This window comes from Triticum aestivum, chromosome 7B (genome assembly GCF_018294505.1).
Source record: "Triticum aestivum cultivar Chinese Spring chromosome 7B, IWGSC CS RefSeq v2.1, whole genome shotgun sequence".
Classification (NCBI taxonomy): Eukaryota; Viridiplantae; Streptophyta; class Magnoliopsida; order Poales; family Poaceae; genus Triticum; species Triticum aestivum.
Genome location: NC_057813.1, coordinates 496,124,068 through 496,137,833, shown reverse-complemented (window position 1 = coordinate 496,137,833; position 13,766 = coordinate 496,124,068). Strand labels below are relative to the sequence as shown.

At 45.1% G+C, this 13,766-nt stretch overlaps 2 pseudogenes; one reads left to right on the top strand and one right to left on the bottom strand.

Annotated features, from left to right (window-relative positions):
• The first annotated feature begins 3,032 nt into the window (after positions 1 to 3,032).
• Positions 3,033 to 10,489, top strand: LOC123158101 (putative disease resistance protein RGA3; annotated as a pseudogene).
• Positions 10,490 to 10,948: 459 nt separating this feature from the next.
• LOC123163170 (probable NAD(P)H-dependent oxidoreductase 1) lies at positions 10,949 to 13,077 on the bottom strand (annotated as a pseudogene).
• Between the last annotated feature and the right edge of the window lie 689 nt (positions 13,078 to 13,766).

Below are 13,766 nucleotides of genomic sequence, written 5' to 3'. Positions count from 1 at the left end.
TACACGTTGAAGAAGCAGAGAAGTCGTGTAAAAATAACAAAAAACTCTTGTCATCGTTGCGAACCGTATCAACATCGAAGGTCTCTTGGAGCTTGATGCTGAAGCGCCGACCTTCTACCAGGTGAGGCCTGTCGCACAGACCGCGCTCATGTTCGCAGTAATCACACATAGCGAATTCCCTTTCATCGTCGGACATTTCCTAATAGGTAATTAATAATCCATCATCAAATACATATATAGTAGTTTGTAGCAAAGATCATCATATAACAACTAAAACACCTAAAATTTGTAGTTTGTAGTAGTTTGTAGTAGTTTGTAGCAAAGATCATCATATAATCCATCATGAATACATATATAGTAGTTTGTAGCACAAACCGCGCTCATCTTTTGCATTCAATAAGCAAATAACTAATAGGTAATTAATAATCCATCATCGAATACATATATAGTAGTTTGTAGCAAAGATCATCATATAATATCACTAATACATCTCGAATAATAGCTCCTCTAGGTTCAGTGTGCCGCGGTGGACACCCAAAGAGAAGGAACCATCACCGGATCATAGCTCCGGTGAGATCCCCAAAGAATCTGCCAGGTATTGGAGAACCGGCCGTTCACCAACGCAACCAAGTAGCATTGGACGTGTGTGTTCTCCTCCGTGACATGGTCTTGTACCACCTACGCGGGGACTCAAGCCTCTCCCCTGATGCAGGCCCACGTGACCGCCACCAAAGAAGCTCCGGGTCGATGACGGGCTGGCTCCTCACTAAGCTGCGCTCACCAGAAGGTAGCACAACCCAGTACCAGCCCGCGGAGCCCAATCCCGGACATGGCCCCTCGGCTCAACCAGGAGTCCTCCGCCGAGTCGACGACGAGGATGCGGGATAGGCATCGTCGACATCGAGAACAAAATGCTTAATTATGAAAACAAAATTAATAAACACTTAGCAAAATTTGGCATGACCTTTGCTAAAAACAGGACCAAATCGAGCGCCTGAAATTTGCCAGAACGTAAACGAATCGACATTTCTGGCAAAACATAGGCCACTCGGAAAATATGACATGTCCAAAATGTGACATGTTCAAAATATGACATGTCCACTGCAAATTTGCATATAACAGAAAAAATTGCTTTAACTAAAATAACAACAACAATTGCTTTAACTAAAAAAATACCTAGAATTCTGTTAACTACACCTAAAACAACTAAAACACCTAAAATTCTGTTAACCACACCTAAAACAACTAAACCACCTAAAATTCTGTTAACTACACCTAAAACAACTAAAACACCTAAAACTCTTTTAAATACACTTAAAACAAATTCAACATTATTCTAAGAACACCTACATTATTCTAAGAACCTACATTTTTAACTAAAACACCTACAAATTTAACTTAAACACCTAAAAATTCAACTAAAACACCTACATTATTCTAAGAACCTACATTTTTCAACTAGGATTCAAAATAATTAACTACTCTCTAATAACTATAACTAGGGAGGGAGGAGAGGAGGAAGGAGGGAGGAGTACCTCTCGGTGGAGGAGGGCCGGCGGGGGGGGGCGGCGGGGAGGATGGCCGATGCGCGGGGGGGGCAGGGGAGGAGGGCCGGTGCGCGGGGGGAGGGGGCAGGGGAGGAGGGCCGTCGCGGGGGAGGGCGGCCGGAGTAGGACGTGGGGGGGGGCGGCCGAATCGGGGAATGACTGAGGGATTCGATCTGGTGGTGTGAGCGTGTGAGTGTGAGTGAGGGGAGAGGGGTGGTGCGTGGGCCGGCGCGGGAGGAAGAGGTAGGCTTAGCGGCAGCGCGGGGGAGGAGGCCCAGCGCTATAGCTAAAGCTGCAACGGGGGGCCGAGAGCGTGGCCCATTAGCAGTGGCACTGGCCGTGAAATCCAGCGCTACTGCTAACGTGCGCTTGTAGCGCTGGTGCTGGCCGTATCTAACCAACGCTACTGCTAAATGTCTACCTATAAGCATTTTCCTAGTAGTGCACCATTGTCTTCAATGTCTTCACACATTTTTAGGGGTCATCTTTGGTAGGTAAACCGAATCAATAAGGGACTACTACGGTACTACTTGTGTTATCCTGCAATTCTCACAAACAAATTAGTCCCTCAACCAAGTTTGCCGTCAATACTCCAAGACCAACTACGGGTGGCACTAGATGCACTTACAAGGTGTTTCAGGAACTTCATCAGTTTTAGTAATTTCACCAGTTTTAACATTCTCGTTATCTTTAGCTCTAGGAAGTTGTTCATCAAGAAATTCACCCAGTGGCACATTATCATCAAGCAAGGTACTAGCATTATCATAAGCATTACTTATAGCAGAAGCATCATCATCAATAACTTGCGACATATCAGGATTAATAGCATATGGTGGTGTTGCAAGTTTATCCATAACAGAAGGTGAATCAAGTACAAAGCTAGATGTCAGCTCCTTACCTCCCCTCGTCTTAGATGGAAAAAATCTTGGTTCTCATATCTTTTGTGTATGCGAAAAACAAACTAATTTTGTCGGCCTTGTTGTTAATAGCGTACACGTGAAAACTTCGGGTCGCTGGTTCGAGCCCTTTGGGTTGCACTTTTTCATTTGAGTTAAATTATTTAATTTACATTGTTAGTGCAAAAGGGATATAAAACTTTTGGTTAGGCGTGCATGTGGGTTACCTATGGGTTCATGGTTCGAAACCTCGCACGTACTCCATCTGTCCCATAATATAAGAGCCTCTATGTTATTATGGGATGGAGGGAATACTATTTTACTCAATGTAATTTGTGTTCTTCCTGACAGCTGGGCCTCTAATATCATTTTATGTGAAAAACCTAAGGTTTTATTTTGTAAAAAAGAGCAGGCCAGTCATCCTATCCTCATCGTTCGGTCACTGACAGTGGGCCCCACACCACACCTGCACGCCTCGTCAGCGTCGCATACGTATACGATCAAGTTTTGCTTCGTATTTGCACCGCAAAGCCAAGTTCTTGCATCACTTTAATGTACACCACAACTTGTAGCACTAAAGTGATCGTCCATGCCAAAATCTAGCACCAGTGATGTAATTGATTTTTTTACTGGTGGTGCAGGAATACGACAGATAGAGTTGCTCGACAACTACCCGTTGGATGGTTAGGAGGAAAGTGGTATCTCAGCCCACCAAGTTCAAATCCTGGTGCTCGCATATTTTTCTGGATTTATTTCAGGATTTCCGGCGATACGCTTTCAGTGGGAAGAGACGTTTCCGTTGACTACGAGGCGCGTACGGTGACTTTATAAATCTCAAGATGATATACCGGCTCAGTCTCTCAGAGATGTTCATAGGTGTAGGGCGTGCGTTAATAGGGTTAAGTGTATGCGCGTATATATGATCGCTTGTGTCTGTACTTGTGTTATAAAATAAAAAACAACTCGTTGGATGGTCCGGCGACGGTGGATAACGCACGCAAGTCATAGGTAACTTACCGTTTGGAGCCCTACCACGAAGGAGTTTTTTTCTTCGTTGCGGGGTACTAATCTTTAGGTGTTACCATGATACAAGATTTTGGGCCGTCGGATTCTCAGATCAGACGGCTCTCAACAACTCTGCAACGTTTGCAAAAAAGCCTACAAGTAGTCCAAAAATCACGCACAGGTCCAGCTGATCCCACATCTCCTAAATGCCGTCCGTTTTAAGAATCCGACGGCCCAGATACCCGTATCACGGTAGCATCTAAGTTTTGGTAGCACCAGATACTCTACCCATGACGGAATTTGCCAATTCCCCATTCTTCACAAGGTTTATAGAAACCCTTCTCTTCTCTCCCCCTTCCATTATTCCTCTTCCTTTTCTTCTCTTCCCCTCTCTCCCCCTTTCCTTCTAGGGTTCTGCGGATCATTGTAGAATGAAGATCTCGTACCTCGATTTGCCATTCCTACCCGTGCGTCTCTGAGACGGCGCGAATTGCTGGGCTTGTCGACCGCTCGTGCTCGCCACGCGTGGTCACGGCGCACCCCGGCGGCGCTCGTTGATTTCGGAGGGGTTCTTCAAGGCTGAGCACTCGTCGATTTAGCATCAAAGTCTCCTGGAATCAGGTAAGCCCATGGCCTATTTTGCACTGTGTTGCGCTAACGTGGAATCCTTCCGGATCTGCAGGATTTGGTGGTGCTAATGTGATTCCATGTATGAATTATTGCAGGCAAGGATTGGAACCCCCTGAAGCAGCATCTTATTGGCATCTCGAAGCTTCTCGGACCAAGTTGTGGTATCTGCAAACGCCAACTAAGGACAGGTGAGGCGTCCGCTTTGTTGGTCGCACGTCAAATTTTCACGAAGCTGTAGGCTAGGATGGTCCTACTGAAGCAAATTGTGCTGTTAGTTGAACGTCAAATTTCCACGAAGCTGTAGGCTAGGGTTTTCTTTGGGTGGGGGGCTAGTACGATCCATGTTTGAATTGTAGAGGAAGGATTGAAGTTTCTTAAGCTATGATATCTGAAACGACTGGAGGCAGGTCAGGCGTACCCTGTGTTAGTCGCACTTCAAATTTCATGAAACTGTAGACTAGGATGGTCCTTGTGAAGTGAATCCTGCTGGTGTGTCTTTGAAGTAGTGGTTATCCAGTTCGTCCTGTATATTGCTTGAATGTCCTAACAGCTGTACGCTATAAGATTGTTCACCCGTCAGCAAATTACATGCCCAGTCTTCTTTTATTTAATGATCCAGCTTTGTGTTTTCAGATTGGCGGTTGTGTGTGTTGTCCTCTACTACACCCGTTTTCCCCTTCTACCTGCTCATTTTTGTACTTCTGTTTCTTTCCTTTTTCTTGTTATCTCTGCATCCATATTTAAGGTAGTGTTCGTTGCAACTCCTATGATATGACAACTAGAAATTGAGGTATGGTATGGTGGAACTCATAAGTTTAGAATCTCCAGGCTTCATAAGCTATGTGCTGAGCATCTGTAGTAACTGATTAACACTTCTTATGCTAGTATTTTGAATAGGCATTTAAACTAACAATTAAACGTGGTTGAGAGCTTTGGAGTCACAGTTCACATTTTATTTTTTGCACAAGATATGAATAATCTATTTGGATGTGCTGTTTTGAAGGAACTAAGAGATAAGAGTCTAATTGATAATTATATTTTACAGAATGGAAGCAGAATGGTTCTCGGGTATCAAGGCTGTCACCTCAACCGCCACGACAGTGGTATCTGGTTTAAATGATTGGATTGCTTTTCTTCAATGGTTCCAGCCAGACAAAACTTTGGAGAATGGACAGCTGCAGGAGGAGCTCTGGAAACTCGAGACAACAATGCCAATGATGCAGGAAATGACCGATAAAGCAGAGTGGTCAAGTCATAAGGACCCAGTAGCAAAACTTTTAGAAGAACTCAAGAGTGTCTTTTATGATAGTGAAGATACTCTTGATGATCTGAACTATTACGTGCTGAAATCAAAGAAGAGAAAGGTGCACTGCCAACAGATTTCACTAAGAGCACAGTCTGCTGTGGCTTTGGTAAAGTGAAGGAACTGCAAAGAAGGGCCGAACATCTGATAACTCAGTTGAATTTCATGGTTTCACACAACGAGAGGCATTTTGTGAAGTCATTCAGGCCAGAAACAAGTTCTCTTCCAAATGAACCTAAGATCTTTGGCCGCCAAAAGGAATTGATGGAAATTATTCAATTGCTTGGCGTGCCAGTAAGCATCCATAGTGGTGGGAAAAGAAAAAACAGTAAAAGTGCAACTGATGCACTCAGCACCCAGGAAGCTTTCATTGATGATGCAAGAAATGAAGGTGTGGGTGTACTGGCTTTAACTGGCATTGGTGGTGTAGGTAAAACAACTTTGACACAACAAATCTACCATCATCCTCTGGTAGAAGCTCATTTCAACCAACAGCTTTGGATATGTGTGTCCGATGACTTTGACGTTAAGAGATTGACAAAAGAGCTCGTACAGTCCTCAGGGGAGAAAGCATTGTCAGATAACCTGAATTCTCTCCAATCAATACTGGCTACTGCTGTCAAGTCTAAGCGGTTTCTGCTCGTGTTAGATGATATATGGGACGATGTTCTGACTGAAAATGGACAGGAATGGGAGAACTTCTGTGCTCCTCTAACACGTGGGCTTCCAGGAAGCATTATCCTAGTGACTACCAGGTCTGTTAAGGTAGCTAAGAAAGTGTGCACAGTTGGGACTTTTCCACTAGAAGGTTTACAAGCTGATGCCTTCTGGGAGTTCTCAGATCATGTGCATTCAATTGCAAGGGCTGCAAAAATGATGCAGATTTAGAAACCATTGCAAGGAAGATTGTTCCCAAACTGAAAGGGTCTCCTCTAGCTGCCAAAACTCTTGGCCGGTTGCTAAGGGTGAATCATGACATTGAACATTGGAGAAATGTCTTAGATAGTGAGCTTTGGGAATTAAAGCAAGAAAAGGAGGAGATCTTGCCGGCTCTTAGATTGAGCTACATTTATCTGCCTTTCCGTTTGAAGAGGTGTTTCTCACTGTGTGCAATGTACCCAAAAGACCATGTCTTTCAGATGGAAGTTGCTGTTCACATATGGTGTGCCCAAGGTTTCGTGGAACCTCAAGGTCAAATTCCTCTTTCAGATATTGCGCGTTCCTATTTTCAAGAACTTATAGACCGCTCACTCTTTCAAGAAGCTGAGGGGGCACCTGATGCATACGTCATTCATGATTTGATCCATGATATGCTCCAGTTAGTCTCAGCAAATGAAAGTTTCGTCGTAAGAAATGAATATGACCTTCTAAATGTTCCTCAAAATGTCCGGCATTTGTCACTGTTCACAGAGGAGAATTTTGATTCCAAAAGATTTATGATTCTATCTCAGCACAAGAAGCTGCGGACAATTTTTATCAAGGAATCATTGAACCAGACTGCTCTTATTCCTGTAATTGACTGTTGGTCCAGTGCCTTGAAATATCTCCGTTTTCTGTCTTGTGGCTTTAATGCTATAAAGGTGCTGCCTGAGACTGTTGCTCGTTTTAAGCTTCTGAGGTGCTTAAAGTTTGGAAGCTCCAGGACTTGTACTTTTCATACATTCCCAGAGTCATACTGTTGCCTTTATAATCTGCAAACGTTCGTGGGGCTAAGCTTCATATTCCAGAACTTACCAAGGAACTTCACTAGACTTGTCAACTTGCAGCACTTCAGAATTAATACTCTTACTCATCAGAGACACTGCACACTATATTCTGTTCCTTCCGAGTTCTCCCATATCAGATTGCTAAGGTACATGAATCTTAAGGGAGAACTGAATCTGGAAGGCATGTCCTATCTGCAACCAAATGATGTACAACAGCTCGAAATGAGCAAAAGAAAGGATATTCGGAAACTAATATTAGCTTTTGACCAGCGTAGGGGCACCTCTGATAGTGATATGGAAGTTCTTGAGGCTCTTTGCCCCCATCCAGATGTCATTCAGTGCCTGGATATCAAGTATTTCAAAGGCGACTTAAATCCTACTTGGTTTAAGCCATCAAACCTGCAGAGCTTAATGCAGCTCCACTTCATAACATGTGATATACGTACAGTATCTTGGGGTGGTGACCATGCTGGCACTATGTTCTCAGCTCTCACTTTTTTGAACATTTCTATGTGCAGCAGACTGTCTTCGCTTGAACAACTTCTACAGGCACCTGGTCTTCCAGCAATCAGAATAATTAGTATTGACCGTTGCCCAGAGTTGGTGAACCTTCCTGTTGAAACCTTTGAAGCTTTTGAATGTCTTGAAACACTGAGCATCTGGAGCTGCCCAAAGATTAATTGGGAAATGCTTGTTGGGTTGCCGCCTTCATTGCAATATCTGAACATGATTGATTTTGGTCAATTTTCTGATCACTTCCTGAGCTGCCTGGAAGATCTAGCATCGCTACTGAAACTGAATTTATCTTCTGAATCTTTGACTTCAATTCCCATACAACAATGGTCATCTCTACTGCGCCTGGATGTTTGGAACTGTAGCAAATTAACAACAGTTGACTTCACTCCTCGTTCCTTACCAGCAGTAAAAGTAATCACAATTCGAAATTGTGAAGCTTTATTGTCTCTACCTGGCGAAACGTTTGTGGAGTTCTGTTGTCTAGAGGAATTGATGATACGTGAATGTCCAAATATTGAGTGGAGAGGCTTGACATTTCCTATATCGCTTCGGGAGCTGTACCTCAATGACTGTGGAGACATCTCACCATGGGTTCCGAACTCACTGGAGCACCTCAACCACTTAACCCATCTGGCGTTGATGAACCTCAAGTACATCAAATCTATCTCTGCACAAATATGGGCACAGAGTTTGTCAAAGCTGGAATTCTTGCAGATCTGTGAGTGTCCTCATCTGCAAGCGATTGGTGGTCCCAAAGGAATTGCAGGCATTACTAATGCATTTGTTGAATCGTGTGACAAGCTAAAGGGTATAAAGCAACCTTTCCGGAGAGGTAGAATGGCCCACTTCGGCCACTTTTGACACATGTAAGTGTTCTAGAAGCAATACCATTTACTATCCATTACGTAATCCTGTTTATGTTTTTGTTTTACAGTTGTTAGCAATTGTTAAGTTTCTCTTTTCATGATGGCTATTTTCAGTCATGTCTTGTTTTTGCCATTACAACATGAGAGTTTGAAGCGGATGAAACTTATTATCCTAAGGAAACCTATCCCTTACGGCCTTACCAGAATTAGACATGTGTCAGTGTACTGCAAGTTCTACTTAATCAGTCCTTATCATGTTTAAGTGGTACTGCTGCCATTTCTTGTACTGAAAGATACAGCTTAATCACTGTAGTGTTAGTAATTCACTCTTAAATTTAAAGGTCAGAGGCCCGGCCCATTTGAGCGAGAGTAGTACTAGGATGGGTGGCCTCCTGGGAAGTCGTCGTGAAAGGGTTTCATATCTAAGGGTTGTGATAGGCTTGGTGAGCCAACGTAAAAACTAGCCAGTCTTTTGGGTATGAAACCCATTTGGGCGAGAGTAGTACTAGGATGGGTGACCTCCTGGGAAGTCCTCGTGAAAGGGTTTCATATCTAGCCTACCCCAACTTTTTTGGGATTAAAGGCTTCGTAAGCAAGAGGCCCGGCCCCCATATTGTCGGTAATCTTATGGACAGACCAACATTGGAAGAAAACCTCTATTTTAGTTTATTGCCTCTGGATTCTGCAACTGTTTCCTTATTTGACCTTCAGTAGTTCTGGGTATGTGAGATGGATTATATAATTTTGGATGTATTTAGATTGACTTGCCACTTGTTGGAACAGTTGATGTGTACATTTAGTTTGTACTGTAGTTCATTTTTTACTCCTGAGATACGAGAGTGAAATGGCATCAATGGGTCATCACCTTATGTGCTTTCAGCAATGTCGCATCTACGATGAACTAAATGACAAATCTCAAGACATTTTTGGAACCTCCATTTTACTGGAGTGCAGATGATGATATTTTTTTCCTCTTATGGATGATGACTTTGGTGCTGTTTTTAGTACTCAAGTCATGTGTGTTCATGATCATGCAATAAATACCTTTTTCCAATCTGTGTGTTCTTTCTGATCTGTTTCTCTTTAATATGCAATCAGTTCTTTGTTTCTCCTTTCGTTTTAATAACAATATAAAGTATGGCCCTGTACTAGGGGTCATGTTGTGGGATAACGAATTAGCTTAGCCCAGCCAACGTGTTTGAGCTCAATGCCTAGCAGAGAAGACCAACTTGGCAGGGAACGCCAACCACCTAATAGAGCAGGGGCCTGCAGAACCATCAGGTTATCCTACATCATTGAAGACGGAACTTTGGGAGTAGCGATATCGCAATTTCTGCAATTCACTGACATCTTTATGCCTGCATGCATGATCTTATACAAATTTCGGCTGTTGGATATCTTATTAATTCGTCGCATGCATGCTATTGGCATGATTCGCGGAGCTAGTCCGACCAATACTATTTTGCTTGATGAGAATGGGAATGCTCATTACCCATTTTATCTTAAGATGCCTTTGACTTTCCTATTTTAGTTAATGATGCATTTTCCCTGTCGTATATTCCGTTCTCACATCAGCGTATCTTGTGTGCATGCTGAATTGCTTGTGTTGTGCTGCCATCCCAGGTTAGCTCCTGCAGGTGGAGTCGAACCAGAGAGAAGGCGTGAAGTGCCAAAGTGACCCTGAACCTCCTGAAGCCTGAAGAGGGTTAAACCCCTGTGACTTGTTACTCTGCTTTCTTGCTTTGGTGGTCCGAGAGGTGAGAGCAAATGGCTTAACAAACATGAAGCCTGACGTTTTTTTTCCTTGGTTTTCTTTTGGCGAAGCAAAGAGCACCGTAGCAGGCAGGCAATTTCCCCGTAACTGATACTCTTGCGTTCCTGCGCTGTGATGTCTGGTGGTGAGTTTAGGACCTTTCCCCTGTGTTGAGCATATGCGCTTTGGCCCGCCCAAAGGTGATGACGCTTTTGCTGTTATGGCAATTGGCAAGTGGTAGCAAATTGATGAACTATTTGTCCTTTACTGTGTTTTGGGGTTACGTTTCTGCTCTACTTTTATTTGTTGCTTTTAAAAATTCTTGTTCAAGTCATAGTGTTGCATGTTGCGCTGTAATACTTGCGTGGTGCGTTTTGTCTCAAAGAAGGAAAAGAATGGGGCGCCGTTTTTTTTTTGATGGGGCGTCGTGCTGAAGGAGCTGGGTTGGCGCTTGGTTGGACGGCATCAGCCTGTCGGCGGCCGTTGTGCGCGGGTCCGATCAGACGACGAGGTTTATTCAGTTTGGCGGTCGCGTCCAATCCAATGCTTCCAGTCCGGCGGCGGCGTCGGGCACCCACGGTGACATCCTTTCAGAGACCCAAAGGTGGCTCTGTCGGCGAGCGCTTTACTACATGTCCAGGCCGACCGACGGCACGGCATGCTCCTGTACTGTAGGAAGCCCTGGGCTCCTGTACCCTCAAATCTGAACTAAAACCTCGTCAAATATTTCCGAACCGGGTACATATATTCATATATCGCTGTCCCAGAGCTCCTCGGGTGTTTTGTAAGGCCCGTCGGGCGACATGAAACGCTCACCCAAAGACGCCCTCCTCTGCGGTATCGTGTCAATCATCCCCTTCTCCTTCTCGCCCAACTCCCAGTCGAAGATCTCCATGTTCTGCTTCAACCTCTTACCATTGTAGCTCCTCGCCACAAAGCACACGCTCTGCTCGTATAGCCACCTCAACGCCACCTGTACACATCATCAACAAGACATGATCGATGTTGATTTCTGTTACAGTTCGAAAATATCAACACATATATCATCTTTTAATTTTCCATCAGCACCTTTTTTGACTGAAATAGTTTCTTAGTGATTTTGCAGGATTTGGGCGCATAGAATCTATTATTCCGCTTCTAAACGATCTTTAGGATTCAAATTTGCAAAAGGTGTGGCTAGATCTTAATCGATTGAGACTTAATCAAGTCTCAGTCAAGTGACATGGCATATTCAAAAGAGAAAGAAAATGGATTTTTTTTTTGCGGGGATCTACACATAAGATCTCACGAGTGTAACATTGGTTAAGTCTTAGTCGACTGAGATTTACCGATCCAACATAAACTTCTTTACATTGATTTCTAACGAGATTCAGTGTGCTAATGTCTAGAATAGAAGTTTAGATAGTTGTTATGTTGATTCTCTTACGAAATTTGTGGTTTACCCACCCTGTATTTGCCTAATTTATTGTTTCATACGGCATGTTAAAAACATACGAAATTCATAGATGATGTCTTTAGAAGTTTAGATAGTTGTTATGTTGATTCTCTTATGAAATTTGTGCTTTACCCCGTCTTTGCCTAATTTATTTTTTTCAAACTTGAAAAGGTTGCTTCAGGAACAAAACCTATGCAGGAACTGAAATAATCTGACACAAGCTAATTTAGAAAAAAAATCTGATATAAACTTCACTGCAATAATTGACATTTGTTTCTTCCTTTCATGTTTACCTGCGCGACGGTCTTGCCTCTGGCGGCGGCGACGTCGTGCAAGACGCCGCTCTCCATGACGGCGTCGGAGCCCCAGAAGGCGCCGTACGCGCCGAGCGGCGAGTAGGCGGAGACAACAACGCCGTGCCGGGCGCACACCTCCCGCACCTTCTCCTGTCTCCACCCGACGTTCATCTCCACCTGGTTGACCGCCGGCGGCACGGCGGCGAGAGCCAGCAGCCTCTCCATCTTGGCCGCCGAGAAGTTGCTCACCCCGACGGACCTCGCCAGGCCCAACCGGTGGCACTCCTCCATGCCGCGCTACACGCCCTCCATGTAGAACTCCACCAGCGTGCTCTTGTCTACCGGGAGGCCGCCGGCGGTGGCGGCCACGGGCCAGTGGACGAGGAAGAGGTCAAGGTAGGCTAGGCCGAGGCGGGCGAGCGACTCGCGGAGCGCCGGGACGACGCGGCCCGGGCGCGCGTCGGAGATCCAGAGCTTGGAGGTGACGAAGAGGTCGGTGCGGGAGGGCACGGCGCCGGCGCGGACGGACTCGGCTACGGCGGCGCCCACCGCCGGCTCCGTGCGGTACATGGACGCCGTGTCCAGGTGGCGGTAGCCGAGACGGACGGCGTGCACGATGGTGTCCGCCAGGTCCGCCGGCTTGCTTGGCGAGCCCGTGCCGAACCCCAGCACCGGCATCGCGTGGCCCGTGTTCAGGATCACGGACGGGATTGCCGTTGCCCCGGCGCCAACGCCGTGCCCGTCGTCGCCGGCTCCAGTGATCATGGATGGAGTTCTTTGTGATCGGTTGAGCAGTTGGGTCCAGTGTTTTGGCTTGTAGCACTATGGCCTGTTTGGATCATGGAGTTAGAGCTAGGTTGGGTTAGTTGGGGGCTTAAATAATTTAAAAGTATCCAGGCAAGGAGGGTTAAAGTGGATTAGTTTCATCTAATCCAACTATACCGGTGGAGAGATGCTTAGTTCCATCTAACCCAACGCAGGAGAAGGTGAAGACCTCCTGCCTGCTTGGCCAAGCACGGATTGTCTGATTGCCATCTGCCAAGCTGAGTAGGAACTGACGGCATGTCAGGCTCCAAGCGACGTGTAGGCCAGACGTGATATTATTTTTTCACAATTAGCTACTTCCTCCGTTTTAAAATTCTTGTCTTACATTTGTCTAAATACAGATGTATCAAGTCACATTTTAATATTAGATACATCCGTATCTAGACTAATCTAAGACAAGAATTTTGGGATGGAAGGAGTAGTAAGTACTCCCTCCGTTCTTAAATATAAGTCTTTCGATCTATTTCAAATGGACTACAACGGGCGGATGTATGTAGACATATTTTAGAATGTGGATTCATTCATTTTGCTTCGTATGTAGTCCTTTGTTAAAATCTTTAAAAAGACTTATATTTGGGAACGGAGAGAGTACATGCGGGACACCTGAATTTAAAATTTGGGTAGGTGGAATTTCGCTTGAAGGAAGCAGTAGCCGAAGAGAAGGAAGGAGCTTGCCGGAGGGAAGGAAGAAGCTCGCCAGAGAAGCCCTTTGGGTCTATCTTAGAGCGACAAGCGACCCAATTATCTATGTTAGGGTGACAATGAACCCCGTTATCTATCTTAGGGGTGTTGGGATGGTGCAGGTTCGGCGAAAAAGTTTTGTCCCTCATCGGGGCAAGAGGGATGATGCGGGTGGCGGCTGAGGGGTGGGCAGGGCGGCGAGGCTGGCATGAGAGCGCCGCCGGCTGCGGGTGTGGTGGCTGGCAGTCGGGTCAGTGGTTCGTGGGGTAGTTGGGGAAGAAGACATCAGAAGTTTGGAGAAAGCATC